At 54.6% G+C, this 14,966-nt stretch overlaps 5 non-coding genes across 5 annotated transcripts; all 5 read left to right on the top strand.

Moving 5' to 3' along the window:
* The first annotated feature begins 2,493 nt into the window (after positions 1-2,493).
* On the top strand, positions 2,494-2,586 carry LOC137754534 (small nucleolar RNA SNORD116). Its single transcript, XR_011071872.1, has one exon. It is a non-coding gene; the product is annotated as a small nucleolar RNA SNORD116 (small nucleolar RNA).
* A 2,669-nt stretch (positions 2,587-5,255) lies between these two features.
* Positions 5,256-5,348, top strand: LOC137776837 (small nucleolar RNA SNORD116). The gene has a single exon (XR_011076333.1). It is a non-coding gene; the product is annotated as a small nucleolar RNA SNORD116 (small nucleolar RNA).
* A 2,692-nt stretch (positions 5,349-8,040) lies between these two features.
* LOC137754537 (small nucleolar RNA SNORD116) lies at positions 8,041-8,133 on the top strand. The gene has a single exon (XR_011071874.1). It is a non-coding gene; the product is annotated as a small nucleolar RNA SNORD116 (small nucleolar RNA).
* Positions 8,134-10,802: 2,669 nt separating this feature from the next.
* Positions 10,803-10,895, top strand: LOC137777381 (small nucleolar RNA SNORD116). Its single transcript, XR_011076507.1, has one exon. It is a non-coding gene; the product is annotated as a small nucleolar RNA SNORD116 (small nucleolar RNA).
* A 2,692-nt stretch (positions 10,896-13,587) lies between these two features.
* LOC137754405 (small nucleolar RNA SNORD116) lies at positions 13,588-13,680 on the top strand. The gene has a single exon (XR_011071843.1). It is a non-coding gene; the product is annotated as a small nucleolar RNA SNORD116 (small nucleolar RNA).
* The last annotated feature ends 1,286 nt before the right edge of the window (positions 13,681-14,966 follow it).

Below are 14,966 nucleotides of genomic sequence, written 5' to 3' on the forward strand. Positions count from 1 at the left end.
GGCTTTCCTGCTAGTCTTCAGGGTCGGAGTGTCTTCTGGTATAGACCCAGTAAGCTTGCAGCTTGGAGAGGTGATATTTGGAGAGGATCACGCTTTGTGCCTGCTTGCTTCTGAGGTTGATTATAGAAGCCAAAATGAGCAAGTTTCCCTGGTTGGAGCCTGGAGCCTCAGGCCAGGCCTGTGGCCCTCGCTGTTGCTGTGTTTCACGCAGTGAGGTTCTTGACTGCCTGCTGTGACTGGAGCAGTGGGCGGGCGTGGGCTGGAGTTGGGCGATGGCGGAAGGGGGCTGATGGTTTAGGCCTCAGTGCTGCCGCTGTCAGCTCCTCTGCTGAAGTTGCCGGCACACTGTTGGCGCTAAGTGGATGTTCGTGGACTGGGGTGTGGATCGAGTGAAGCATTTCAGCCTGGGTGGTGGCTGCTGGCCTGGAGAGAAAGGTAAGGTATCATGAGGAAAGGTCCTGTGTGATGTCGTGGGATGGGCTGTCATCATTGGGTTGCAGGCACTGGTCTCGGCTTCCCAGGAATGTGTCTTGTTCGTGATGGGCTGGCATAAGCTGCCTATGGAGTGGATGGCGTTGGCAGTTCAAGTGGGTGAGTTGAGGTAGGTAACCTGTGTAGAGTTGCGATCCCGTTGCCCAAGGAATGACACCCAAAGGGTGTCTTGCGGGAAGTAGAGAAGATCGACATGGTGAGGCGTCTGTGCCGGCCCCCTTGGAGGTAGTTGAGTTATGCGAATATCCCCTTTGGCCGCTTTGTTCCCTTGTTTGGCAATGTGTAAAGCAAAGCTGTTTCGCCTGTGGGGGAATGACGAGACCGGCCAGTGTAGCATGCAGGCCATTCGAACAGCCAGAGGTTTATCTGGAGCAGTCCATTGGTGGGGCAGAGATGGGGGCCCCATTGCCATGCCTGCTGTGCTGCCGTGGCCAGCCACTGTTCCCTTTCAGGCTTCCAAGTCCCCTCGCATGGCAGAGGTCTTCTGTTGAAAGTCTGTCTGTGGACCTCGGGGACCATGCCTTTGATCACTGTGGGTTACTCAGTAGTGTCACCGTGGCAGTGGAGAATTGCCAGGATGCATGGGGTGGTATCAGCATCAACGAAGGAGACAGGCTTGCGGTCTGTCTTCCCTGGTGTTCAGTGTTCCCGTGTTCTGAAGATGTTTGTGTTTTCCAGTAGGTTCGTGTCGCCCTGTGGGCTGGAGGAGGGCACGTAGGACGAGGCTTTCAAGGTTTTGAGCGTTTCCTTAGGGGTCAGGGCCGCGAACTTTCAAGATGGGAGCTGCCTGAGACGTGGCTGGGAATGTGGACTAGTTTCCGCCGTGGGGATCCGACATGGGTCATGGTGGCTGAAGCCCACCACTTCCTGTGGTGGGCATTCCCACGGGTCAATGGAAAGTGATTAGGCCTAGTTGGCGAGAAGTGGCACATGGGCCCACGTTCGTTAGCCCCTTGAGTGGTTTCAGGCTGCAAATTGGCAGTAGACACCTGCCGGTCAGTGTCGGCCCGACCATGGGAGTTCCCTTGCTTCCGGAAGTGCTGCGAGTGATCCCAAATGCCCATCAGATATACTGGTAGCTGACAGAGTCTCGAGGTGCATGTCGAGGTCACAGCCAAGTCCCGGAGGAAGGTCTCATCGAGTCTTTGTGTTTTGGTCAGAAGGCGTGGTTGTGGGAGAGCGGGAGTCCGGGGACTCTTTCAACAACCCCTGGGGGTCCAAGTTTGCCTGCGGCCTCTTGAAGCTGACAGAGGTCTTTCTCCTTTCAGTTGAGGGGTCTAACCAGGGTGCTGTGTATAAACTATTTGTTTTATTCTTGGACTCCTCCTCACAGGGCCATAGGGACACACTGATACCGAGACGCGTATTCAGCGGCACACAGAGAAACCCACAAGCACGTCCGCATGCGCAGTCACAGTCACACACGCCCACACGCATGAACACACACATGTAGCCTCTCACACACCGGCCAACGTATGTGCCTAACTTCCTGCAGTCATACTATCAGACATGCAGTCAATTCTCGGTAAGGGATAGAGGTCCTTGGGAAGCAGTTTCAGAGCTCAAGGCCAGGTCAATGTTTTTATGGATCATGTCCTCTGAGGACACCAGTCCATTTATGAAGCCTCGGTGATTTCTGTCCACTTCTCAGGTGCAGTTGCTGGGAAAGGCTGGCCGTCGGCACAAACAAGAAGACCTTCGTGTGCTCTGATGACTGGAGGTGCTAAGAAGAACTGGAAAAAGTGAGGCGGGCCCATGTCCCCGAGCATGGTCGTGGATAACTCAGGACGGTAGGTATTCAAGCACCCCATGATGTGCCATTAGATATTAGGTTTTCCTCAGACGGGCCCAGTGGCTGCAAGAGTGGATTGATTGTTCCTCTTGCCGAGTGGCCTGAGTGCTGTGGATTTTCCAGGGTTTTGGGGTAGCCCAGGATCATGGCTCCTGTACAGAGCCCTGCACACACCCCGGTTGTGTGCTGCAGCGTCCCAGCATGTGCTTGGATCAATGATGACACCCTTGCATGCATTCCTTGGAAAATCTGAACAAAATGAGTGAGAACACTCTACCGTCTCGTCATCGAAACTGAGGTTCAGCACGTTTCCTCTCTCAGGGGGAGATGACAGTTCGGAATGAGGGTCAGCGTCCCCTGCCGACATGTATGCAAACACCACCAAGGACTCCAGTATTGGAGGGGCTCCTCTCTGAGGGTTGACCGTGTCTGCACATAAGCTGTGTTATCTGTGAATCCCGGGTCCCTGTTGAATGGCTGTTGAGGGAATGTGAGGGGGCAGGCTCTCCTGCTGGTTTTAAGAGTCGAAGTGTGTGCTGGTCTAGGACCAGTTAGCTTGCAGTTGGGAGGTGAGTTTTGGCCAGGATCACGCATCATGCCTGCCGTTTTGGGGGTTGATTCTGGAAGCCAAAATGAGCAAGCGTCCTTGGTTGGTGCCTGGAACCTCAGGCCAGGCCTGTGGCCCTCCCTGTTCTTGCGTTTTTCACGGTGAGGTTCTTGAGTGCCTAGTGAGGCTGGAGCAATGGGCGGGGGTGAGCTCGGTTGGGCATCGGTGGAAAGGGGCTGATGGATTAGGCCTCGCTGCTGCCCTTGTTTGCTTCTCTACTTTAACTCCCGGCACAATGTTGATGCCAAGTGGGTCATCGCGGAGTGGGGAGAAGATCGAGTGCTGAAATTAAACCTGCGTGGATCACTGATGGCCCGCACAGGAAGGTAAGGAGAGATGAGGACATGTTCTTTGTGATGTCGTGGAATAGGCTATCATAATTGGGTTGGAGGTGCTGGCCTCGGCTTCCCAAGGATGTGACATGTGCGTGATTGGCTGGCATCAGCTGCCTATGGAGGGGATGGCTTTGGCAGTTCAAGTGGATGAGGTGAGGTAGGTAACCTGTGTAGAGTTGCGATCCCGTTGCCAGAGGAAAGACAACCAAAGGGTGTCTTGCGAGACGCAAAGAAGTTCGACATGGTGACACGTCTGTGCCGGCCTCCTGGGAGGATGTTTAGTTATGCGAACATCCCATTTGGCCGCTTTGTTCCCTTGTTTGGGAATGCGTAAAGCGAAAGTGCTTCTCCTGGGGGGGGCATGACTCGGCTAGCGAACAGCCAGAGGTTTATCTGGAGCAGTCCGTTGGCAGGACAGAGGTGGGGGCACTGTTGCGACGCCAGATGCACTGACGTGGATAGCCACTGTACCCTTTCAAGCTTCCAGGTCCCCTCGTGTGGCAAAGTTTTTCCGTTGAAAGTCTGTCTGTGGTACTCGGGGACAGTGCCTTTGATCACTGTGAGTTCATCGGTAGTGTCGCTGTGGCAGTGGAGAATTACCAGGATGCATGGGGTGGGGTGGGCACCATCAAAGCAGACAGGCTTGCGGTGTGTCTTCCCTGCTGTTCAGTGTCTCCGTGTTCGCATGATGTCTGTGGCTTCAAGTCGAGTGGAGTCGCCCTGCAGGCAGGAGGAGGTCACTTAGGACGAGGCTGTGCAGCGTTTGAGCGTTTCCTCAATGGTCAGGGCCGCAAACACTACCAGTTGGAAGCTTTCCTTTACGTGGCCGGGAAGGTGGCCTAATTTCTGCTGTGGGGTTCCAACCTGTGTCATGGTTGCTGAAGCCCAACTCTTCCCATTGAGGGCATTCCCACGGGGTCATGGAAAGTGATTTGGTCTAGTTGGCGAGATGAGGCACTTGGGCCCAAGTCCGTTAACCCCTTGAGAATTCCCAGGCTGCATCTTGCCTGTCAGCAACTGCAGATCGGTGTCAGCACGCCCATGGGAGGTTACCTTGCTTCCGGGAGCTCTGGGAGTGACCCCAAGGGCACATCAGATGTGGTGGTAGGTGGCAGGATCTCCAGGTCCACATAGGTTTGACACCCACAGCCGGGAGGGAGGTCTCGTCCAGACTTTGTGCTTTGGTCAGAAGGCGTGGCTGTGGGAGAGCGGGAGTCTGTGGCCTATTTCGACAGCCCTGGGGGTCAAAGTTTGCATGAGGCCTCATGAAACTGACAGAGGTCTTTCTCCTTTCAGTTGGGGGTCCAACAAGGTTGCTGTGTATAAACTATGACGTTTACTGTTAGAGGCATCTGCAAAGCGCCACAGGGACACCCAGAGACCAAGACGCGTATTTAGCAGCACACACAGGAATCCACAAACGCATCCTCGTGCAAAGTCTCAGTCAAACACGCCCACACGTGTGAATAGACACATACAGCCTCTCACACACCGACCAACGTACGTGCGTAACTTTCTTCAGTCGTGCTGTGAGACACACAATCAGTTTTCGGTAGGGGAAAGTGGTACTTGGGAAGCAGGTTCCAGGCTCACGCCCAGGTTATGTGTTCATAAGAATCATGTTCTCTGAGGACCCTGGTGCAAATCAGAAACCTGCGTGATTTCTGTCCACTTCTCAGGTGCAGTTGCAGGGTAAGGCTGGCTGTCGGCAAAGAGAAGAAGACCTTCGCGTTGTCTGATGACTGGATGTGCTAAGGAGAACTGGAAAAAGTGGGGCGGGTGCACGTTGCCGAGCGTGGCTGTGGATATCTCAGGACGGTAGGCATTCACCCGTACTAAGATGTGCCATTGGATATTAGGTTTTCCACAGATGGGCCCAATGGTTGCAAGAGTGGATTGATTGCTGGTCTTGCTGAGTGGCCTGAGGACTGTGGATTCCCCAGGCAGTTGGAGTACTTGCAGGTCATGGCTCCTCTGCAGAGCTCCACGGCCTTCCCTTTTGTGTTCTGCAGCATCCCAGCATGTTCTTGGATCGATGATGACACCCTTGTATGCATTCCTTGGAAAATCTGACCGAAATGAGTGAGAACGCTCTACCGTCTCCTCCTCGAAACTGAGGTCCAGCACGTTTTCTCTCTCGGGGGTACGGGACAGTTAGGAGTGAGGGCCAACGTCCCCTGCTGTCAGGCATGCAAACACCACTAAGGGCTCCAGCATTGGAGGGGCTCCTGTCTGAGGGTCGAGCATGTCTGCTCATAAGCTGGGTCACCTAAGAATCCCCGGTGCCTGCTAAAAGGCCGTTGAGGGAATGCAAGAGGGCAGGCTTTCCTGCTAGTCTTCAGGGTCGGAGTGTCTTCTGGTATAGACCCAGTAAGCTTGCAGCTTGGAGAGGTGATATTTGGAGAGGATCACGCTTTGTGCCTGCTTGCTTCTGAGGTTGATTATAGAAGCCAAAATGAGCAAGTTTCCCTGGTTGGAGCCTGGAGCCTCAGGCCAGGCCTGTGGCCCTCGCTGTTGCTGTGTTTCACGCAGTGAGGTTCTTGACTGCCTGCTGTGACTGGAGCAGTGGGCGGGCGTGGGCTGGAGTTGGGCGATGGCGGAAGGGGGCTGATGGTTTAGGCCTCAGTGCTGCCGCTGTCAGCTCCTCTGCTGAAGTTGCCGGCACACTGTTGGCGCTAAGTGGATGTTCGTGGACTGGGGTGTGGATCGAGTGAAGCATTTCAGCCTGGGTGGTGGCTGCTGGCCTGGAGAGAAAGGTAAGGTATCATGAGGAAAGGTCCTGTGTGATGTCGTGGGATGGGCTGTCATCATTGGGTTGCAGGCACTGGTCTCGGCTTCCCAGGAATGTGTCTTGTTCGTGATGGGCTGGCATAAGCTGCCTATGGAGTGGATGGCGTTGGCAGTTCAAGTGGGTGAGTTGAGGTAGGTAACCTGTGTAGAGTTGCGATCCCGTTGCCCAAGGAATGACACCCAAAGGGTGTCTTGCGGGAAGTAGAGAAGATCGACATGGTGAGGCGTCTGTGCCGGCCCCCTTGGAGGTAGTTGAGTTATGCGAATATCCCCTTTGGCCGCTTTGTTCCCTTGTTTGGCAATGTGTAAAGCAAAGCTGTTTCGCCTGTGGGGGAATGACGAGACCGGCCAGTGTAGCATGCAGGCCATTCGAACAGCCAGAGGTTTATCTGGAGCAGTCCATTGGTGGGGCAGAGATGGGGGCCCCATTGCCATGCCTGCTGTGCTGCCGTGGCCAGCCACTGTTCCCTTTCAGGCTTCCAAGTCCCCTCGCATGGCAGAGGTCTTCTGTTGAAAGTCTGTCTGTGGACCTCGGGGACCATGCCTTTGATCACTGTGGGTTACTCGGTAGTGTCACCGTGGCAGTGGAGAATTGCCAGGATGCATGGGGTGGTATCAGCATCAACGAAGGAGACAGGCTTGCGGTCTGTCTTCCCTGGTGTTCAGTGTTCCCGTGTTCTGAAGATGTTTGTGTTTTCCAGTAGGTTCGTGTCGCCCTGTGGGCTGGAGGAGGGCACGTAGGACGAGGCTTTCAAGGTTTTGAGCGTTTCCTTAGGGGTCAGGGCCGCGAACTTTCAAGATGGGAGCTGCCTGAGACGTGGCTGGGAATGTGGACTAGTTTCCGCCGTGGGGATCCGACATGGGTCATGGTGGCTGAAGCCCACCACTTCCTGTGGTGGGCATTCCCACGGGTCAATGGAAAGTGATTAGGCCTAGTTGGCGAGAAGTGGCACATGGGCCCACGTTCGTTAGCCCCTTGAGTGGTTTCAGGCTGCAAATTGGCAGTAGACATCTGCCGGTCAGTGTCGGCCCGACCATGGGAGTTCCCTTGCTTCCGGAAGTGCTGCGAGTGATCCCTAATGCCCATCAGATATACTGGTAGCTGACAGAGTCTCGAGGTGCATGTCGAGGTCACAGCCAAGTCCCGGAGGAAGGTCTCATCGAGTCTTTGTGTTTTGGTCAGAAGGCGTGGTTGTGGGAGAGCGGGAGTCCGGGGACTCTTTCAACAACCCCTGGGGGTCCAAGTTTGCCTGCGGCCTCTTGAAGCTGACAGAGGTCTTTCTCCTTTCAGTTGAGGGGTCTAACCAGGGTGCTGTGTATAAACTATTTCTTTTATTCTTGGACTCCTCCTCACAGGGCCATAGGGACACACTGATACCGAGACGCGTATTCAGCGGCACACAGAGAAACCCACAAGCACGTCCGCATGCGCAGTCACAGTCACACACGCCCACACGCATGAACACACACATGTAGCCTCTCACACACCGGCCAACGTATGTGCCTAACTTCCTGCAGTCATACTATCAGACATGCAGTCAATTCTCGGTAAGGGATAGAGGTCCTTGGGAAGCAGTTTCAGAGCTCAAGGCCAGGTCAATGTTTTTATGGATCATGTCCTCTGAGGACACCAGTCCATTTATGAAGCCTCGGTGATTTCTGTCCACTTCTCAGGTGCAGTTGCTGGGAAAGGCTGGCCGTCGGCACAAACAAGAAGACCTTCGTGTGCTCTGATGACTGGAGTTGCTAAGAAGAACTGGAAAAAGTGAGGCGGGCCCATGTCCCCGAGCATGGTCGTGGATAACTCAGGACGGTAGGTATTCAAGCACCCCATGATGTGCCATTAGATATTAGGTTTTCCTCAGACGGGCCCAGTGGCTGCAAGAGTGGATTGATTGTTCCTATTGCCGAGGGGCCTGAGGGCTGTGGATTTTCCAGGGTTTTGGGGTAGCCCAGGATCATGGCTCCTGTACAGAGCCCTGCGCACACCCCGGTTGTGTGCTGCAGCGTCCCAGCATGTGCTTGGATCAATGATGACACCCTTGCATGCATTCCTTGGAAAATCTGAACAAAATGAGTGAGAACACTCTACCGTCTCGTCATCGAAACTGAGGTTCAGCACGTTTAATCTCTCAGGGGGAGATGACAGTTCGGAATGAGGGTCAGCGTCCCCTGCCGACATGTATGCAAACACCACCAAGGACTCCAGTATTGGAGGGGCTCCTCTCTGAGGGTTGACCGTGTCTGCACATAAGCTGTGTTATCTGTGAATCCCGGGTCCCTGTTGAATGGCTGTTGAGGGAATGTGAGGGGGCAGGCTCTCCTGCTGGTTTTAAGAGTCGAAGTGTGTGCTGGTCTAGGACCAGTTAGCTTGCAGTTGGGAGGTGAGTTTTGGCCAGGATCACGCATCATGCCTGCCGTTTTGGGGGTTGATTCTGGAAGCCAAAATGAGCAAGCGTCCTTGGTTGGTGCCTGGAACCTCAGGCCAGGCCTGTGGCCCTCCCTGTTCTTGCGTTTTTCACGGTGAGGTTCTTGAGTGCCTAGTGAGGCTGGAGCAATGGGCGGGGGTGAGCTCGGTTGGGCATCGGTGGAAAGGGGCTGATGGATTAGGCCTCGCTGCTGCCCTTGTTTGCTTCTCTACTTTAACTCCCGGCACAATGTTGATGCCAAGTGGGTCATCGCGGAGTGGGGAGAAGATCGAGTGCTGAAATTAAACCTGCGTGGATCACTGATGGCCCGCACAGGAAGGTAAGGAGAGATGAGGACATGTTCTTTGTGATGTCGTGGAATAGGCTATCATAATTGGGTTGGAGGTGCTGGCCTCGGCTTCCCAAGGATGTGACATGTGCGTGATTGGCTGGCATCAGCTGCCTAAGGAGGGGATGGCTTTGGCAGTTCAAGTGGATGAGGTGAGGTAGGTAACCTGTGTAGAGTTGTGATCCCGTTGCCAGAGGAAAGACAACCAAAGGGTGTCTTGCGAGACGCAAAGAAGTTCGACATGGTGACACGTCTGTGCCGGCCTCCTGGGAGGATGGTTAGTTATGCGAACATCCCATTTGGCCGCTTTGTTCCCTTGTTTGGGAATGCGTAAAGCGAAAGTGCTTCTCCTGGGGGGGGCATGAATCGGCTAGCGAACAGCCAGAGGTTTATCTGGAGCAGTCCGTTGGCAGGACAGAGGTGGGGGCACTGTTGCGACGCCAGATGCACTGACGTGGATTGCCACTGTACCCTTTCAAGCTTCCAGGTCCCCTCGTGTGGCAAAGTTTTTCCGTTTAAAGTCTGTCTGTGGTACTCGGGGACAGTGCCTTTGATCACTGTGAGTTCATCGGTAGTGTCGCTGTGGCAGTGGAGAATTACCAGGATGCATGGGGTGTGGTGGGCAACATCAAAGCAGACAGGCTTGCGGTGTGTCTTCCCTGCTGTTCAGTGTCTCCGTGTTCGCATGATGTCTGTGGCTTCAAGTCGAGTGGAGTCGCCCTGCAGGCAGGAGGAGGTCACTTAGGACGAGGCTGTGCAGCGTTTGAGCGTTTCCTCAATGGTCAGGGCCGCAAACACTACCAGTTGGAAGCTTTCCTTTACGTGGCCGGGAAGGTGGCCTAATTTCTGCTGTGGGGTTCCAACCTGTGTCATGGTTGCTGAAGCCCAACTCTTCCCATTGAGGGCATTCCCACGGGGTCATGGAAAGTGATTTGGTCTAGTTGGCGAGATGAGGCACTTGGGCCCAAGTCCGTTAACCCCTTGAGAATTCCCAGGCTGCATCTTGCCTGTCAGCAACTGCAGATCGGTGTCAGCACGCCCATGGGAGGTTACCTTGCTTCCGGGAGCTCTGGGAGTGACCCCAAGGGCACATCAGATGTGGTGGTAGGTGGCAGGATCTCCAGGTCCACATAGGTTTGACACCCACGGCCGGGAGGGAGGTCTCGTCCAGACTTTGTGCTTTGGTCAGAAGGCGTGGCTGTGGGAGAGCGGGAGTCTGTGGCCTATTTCGACAGCCCTGGGGGTCAAAGTTTGCATGCGGCCTCATGAAACTGACAGAGGTCTTTCTCCTTTCAGTTGGGGGTCCTACCAGGTTGCTGTGTATAAACTATGACGTTTACTGTTAGAGGCATCTGCAAAGCGCCAAAGGGACACCCACAGACCAAGACGCGTATTTAGCAGCACACACAGGAATCCACAAACGCATCCTCGTGCAAAGTCTCAGTCACACAGGCCCACACGTGTGAATTGACACATACAGCCTCTCACACACCGACCAAAGTACGTGCGTAACTTTCTTCAGTCGTGCTGTGAGACACACAATCAGTTTTCGGTAGGGGAACGTGGTACTTGGGAAGCAGGTTCCAGGCTCACGCCCAGGTTATGTGTTCATAAGAATCATGTTCTCTGAGGACCCTGGTGCAAATCAGAAACCTGCGTGATTTCTGTCCACTTCTCAGGTGCAGTTGCAGGGTAAGGCTGGCTGTCGGCAAAGAGAAGAAGACCTTCGCGTTGTCTGATGACTGGATGTGCTAAGGAGAACTGGAAAAAGTGGGGCGGGTGCACGTTGCCGAGCGTGGCTGTGGATATCTCAGGACGGTAGGCATTCACCCGTACTAAGATGTGCCATTGGATATTAGGTTTTCCACAGATGGGCCCAATGGTTGCAAGAGTGGATTGATTGCTGGTCTTGCTGAGTGGCCTGAGGACTGTGGATTCCCCAGGCAGTTGGAGTACTTCCAGGTCATGGCTCCTCTGCAGAGCTCCACGGCCTTCCCTTTTGTGTTCTGCAGCATCCCAGCATGTGCTTGGATCAATGATGACACCCTTGTATGCATTCCTTGGAAAATCTGACCGAAATGAGTGAGAACGCTCTACCGTCTCCTCCTCGAAACTGAGGTCCAGCACGTTTTCTCTCTCGGGGGTACGGGACAGTTAGGAGTGAGGGCCAACGTCCCCTGCTGTCAGGCATGCAAACACCACTAAGGGCTCCAGCATTGGAGGGGCTCCTGTCTGAGGGTCGAGCATGTCTCCTCATAAGCTGGGTCACCTAAGAATCCCCGGTGCCTGCTAAAAGGCCGTTGAGGGAATGCAAGAGGGCAGGCTTTCCTGCTAGTCTTCAGGGTCGGAGTGTCTTCTGGTATAGACCCAGTAAGCTTGCAGCTTGGAGAGGTGATATTTGGAGAGGATCACGCTTTGTGCCTGCTTGCTTCTGAGGTTGATTATAGAAGCCAAAATGAGCAAGTTTCCCTGGTTGGAGCCTGGAGCCTCAGGCCAGGCCTGTGGCCCTCTCTGATGTTGTGTTTCACGCAGTGAGGTTCTTGACTGCCTGGTGTGACTGGAGCAGTGGGCGGGCGTGGGCTGGAGTTGGGCGATGGCGGAAGGGGGCTGATGGTTTAGGCCTCAGTGCTGCCGCTGTCAGTTCCTCTGCTGAAGTGGCCGGCACACTGTTGGCGCTAAGTGGATGTTCGTGGACTGGGGTGTGGATCGAGTGAAGCATTTCAGCCTGGGTGGTGGCTGCTGGCCTGGAGAGAAAGGTAAGGTATCATGAGGAAAGGTCCTGTGTGATGTCGTGGGATGGGCTGTCATCATTGGGTTGCAGGCACTGGTCTCGGCTTCCCAGGAATGTGTCTTGTTCGTGATGGGCTGGCATAAGCTGCCTATGGAGTGGATGGCGTTGGCAGTTCAAGTGGGTGAGTTGAGGTAGGTAACCTGTGTAGAGTTGCGATCCCGTTGCCCAAGGAATGACACCCAAAGGGTGTCTTGCGGGAAGTAGAGAAGATCGACATGGTGAGGCGTCTGTGCCGGCCCCCTTGGAGGTAGTTGAGTTATGCGAATATCCCCTTTGGCCGCTTTGTTCCCTTGTTTGGCAATGTGTAAAGCAAAGCTGTTTCGCCTGTGGGGGAATGACGAGACCGGCCAGTGTAGCATGCAGGCCATTCGAACAGCCAGAGGTTTATCTGGAGCAGTCCATTGGTGGGGCAGAGATGGGGGCCCCATTGCCATGCCTGCTGTGCTGCCGTGGCCAGCCACTGTTCCCTTTCAGGCTTCCAAGTCCCCTCGCATGGCAGAGGTCTTCTGTTGAAAGTCTGTCTGTGGACTTCGGGGACCATGCCTTTGATCACTGTGGGTTACTCGGTAGTGTCACCGTGGCAGTGGAGAATTGCCAGGATGCATGGGGTGGGATCAGCATCAACGAAGGAGACTAGCTTGCGGTCTGTCTTCCCTGGTGTTCAGTGTTCCCATGTTCTGAAGATGTTTGTGTTTTCCAGTAGGTTCGTGTCGCCCTGTGGGCTGGAGGAGGGCACATAGGACGAGGCTTTCAAGGGTTTGAGCGTTTCCTTAGGGGTCAGGGCCGCGAACATTCAAGATGGGAGCTGCCTGAGACGTGGCTGGGAATGTGGACTAGTTTCCGCCGTGGGGATCCGACATGGGTCATGGTGGCTGAAGCCCACCACTTCCTGTGGTGGGCATTCCCACGGGTCAAAGCAAAGTGATTAGGCCTAGTTGGCGAGAAGTGGCACATGGGCCCACGTTCGTTAGCCCCTTGAGTGGTTTCAGGCTGCAAATTGGCAGTAGACACCTGCCGGTCAGTGTCGGCCCGACCATGGGAGTTCCCTTGCTTCCGGAAGTGCTGCGAGCGACCCCAAATGCCCATCAGATATACTGGTAGCTGACAGAGTCTCGAGGTGCATGTCGAAGTCACAGCCAAGTCCCGGAGGAAGGTCTCATCGAGTCTTTGTGTTTTGGTCAGAAGGCGTGGTTGTGGGAGAGCGGGAGTCCGGGGACTCTTTCAACAGCCCCTGGGGGTCCAAGTTTGCCTGCGGCCTCTTGAAGCTGACAGGGGTCTTTCTCCTTTCACTTGGGGGGTCTAACCATGGGGCTGTGTATAAACTATTTCTTTTATTCTTGGACTCCTCCTCACAGGGCCATAGGGACACACTGATACCGAGACGCGTATTCAGTGGCACACAGAGAAACCCACAAGCACGTCCGCATGCGCAGTCACAGTCACACACGCCCACACGCATGAACACACACATAGAGCCTCTCACACACCGGCCAACGTATGTGCCTAACTTCCTGCAGTCATACTATCAGACATGCAGTCAATTCTCGGTAAGGGATAGAGGTCCTTGGGAAGCAGTTTCAAAGCTCAAGGCCAGGTCAATGTTTTTATGGATCATGTCCTCTGAGGACACCAGTCCATTTATGAAGCCTCGGTGATTTCTGTCCACTTCTCAGGTGCAGTTGCTGGGAAAGGCTGGCCGTCGGCACAAACAAGAAGACCTTCGTGTGCTCTGATGACTGGAAATGCTAAGAAGAACTGGAAAAAGTGAGGCGGGCCCATGTCCCCGAGCATGGTCGTGGATAACTCAGGACGGTAGGTATTCAAGCACCCCATGATGTGCCATTAGATATTAGGTTTTCCTCAGACGGGCCCAGTGGCTGCAAGAGTGGATTGATTGTTCCTCTTGCCGAGTGGCCTGAGGGCTGTGGATTCTCCAGGGTTTTGGGGTAGCCCAGGCTCAAGGCTCCTGTACAGAGCCCTGCGCACACCCCGGTTGTGTGCAGCAGCGTCCCAGCATGTGCTTGGATCGATGATGACACCCTTGCATGCATTCCTTGGAAAATCTGAACAAAATGAGTGAGAACACTCTACCGTCTCGTCATCGAAACTGAGGTTCAGCACGTTTCCTCTCTCAGGGGGAGATGACAGTTCGGAATGAGGGTCAGCGTCCCCTGCCGACATGTATGCAAACACCACCAAGGACTCCAGTATTGGAGGGGCTCCTGTCTGAGGGTTGACCGTGTCTGCACATAAGCTGTGTTATCTGTGAATCCCGGGTCCCTGTTGAATGGCTGTCGAGGGAATGTGAGGGGGCAGGCTCTCCTGCTGGTTTTAAGAGTCGAAGTGTGTGCTGGTCTAGGACCAGTTAGCTTGTAGTTGGGAGGTGAGTTTTGGCCAGGATCACGCATCGTGCCTGCCATTTTGGGGGTTGATTCTGGAAGCCAAAATGAGCAAGCGTCCTTGGTTGGTGCCTGGAACCTCAGGCCAGGCCTGTGGCCCTCCCTGTTCTTGCGTTTTTCACGGTGAGGTTCTTGAGTGCCTAGTGAGGCTGGAGCAATGGGCGGGGGTGAGCTCGGTTGGGCATCGGTGGAAAGGGGCTGATGGATTAGGCCTCGCTGCTGCCCTTGTTTGCTTCTCTACTTTAACTCCCGGCACAATGTTGATGCCAAGTGGGTCATCGCGGAGTGGGGAGAAGATCGAGTGCTGAAATTAAACGTGCGTGGATCACTGATGGCCCGCACAGGAAGGTAAGGATAGATGAGGACATGTTCTTTGTGATGTCGTGGAATAGGCTATCATAATTGGGTTGCAGGTGCTGGCCTCGGCTTCCCAAGGATGTGACATGTGCGTGATTGGCTGGCATCAGCTGCCTATGGAGGGGATGGCTTTGGCAGTTCCAGTGGATGAGGTGAGGTAGGTAACCTGTGTAGATTTGCGATCCCGTTGCCAGAGGAAAGACAACCAAAGGGTGTCTTGCGAGACGCAAAGAAGTTCGACATGGTGACACGTCTGTGCCGGCCTCCTGGGAGGATGGTTAGTTATGCGAACATCCCATTTGGCCGCTTTGTTCCCTTGTTTGGGAATGCGTAAAGCGAAAGTGCTTCTCCTGGGGGGGGCATGACTCGGCTAGCGAACAGCCAGAGGTTTATCTGGAGCAGTCCGTTGGCAGGACAGAGGTGGGGGCACTGTTGCGACGCCAGGTGCACTGACGTGGATAGCCACTGTACCCTTTCAAGCTTCCAGGTCCCCTCGTGTGGCAAAGTTTTTCCGTTGAAAGTCTGTCTGTGGTACTCGGGGACAGTGCCTTTGATCACTGTGAGTTCATCGGTAGTGTCGCTGTGGCAGTGGAGAATTACCAGGATGCATGGGGTGGGGTGGGCAACATCAAAGCAGACAGGCTTG

This window comes from Eschrichtius robustus, chromosome 1, assembly GCF_028021215.1.
Source record: "Eschrichtius robustus isolate mEscRob2 chromosome 1, mEscRob2.pri, whole genome shotgun sequence".
NCBI classification, from domain to species: domain Eukaryota; kingdom Metazoa; phylum Chordata; class Mammalia; order Artiodactyla; family Eschrichtiidae; genus Eschrichtius; species Eschrichtius robustus.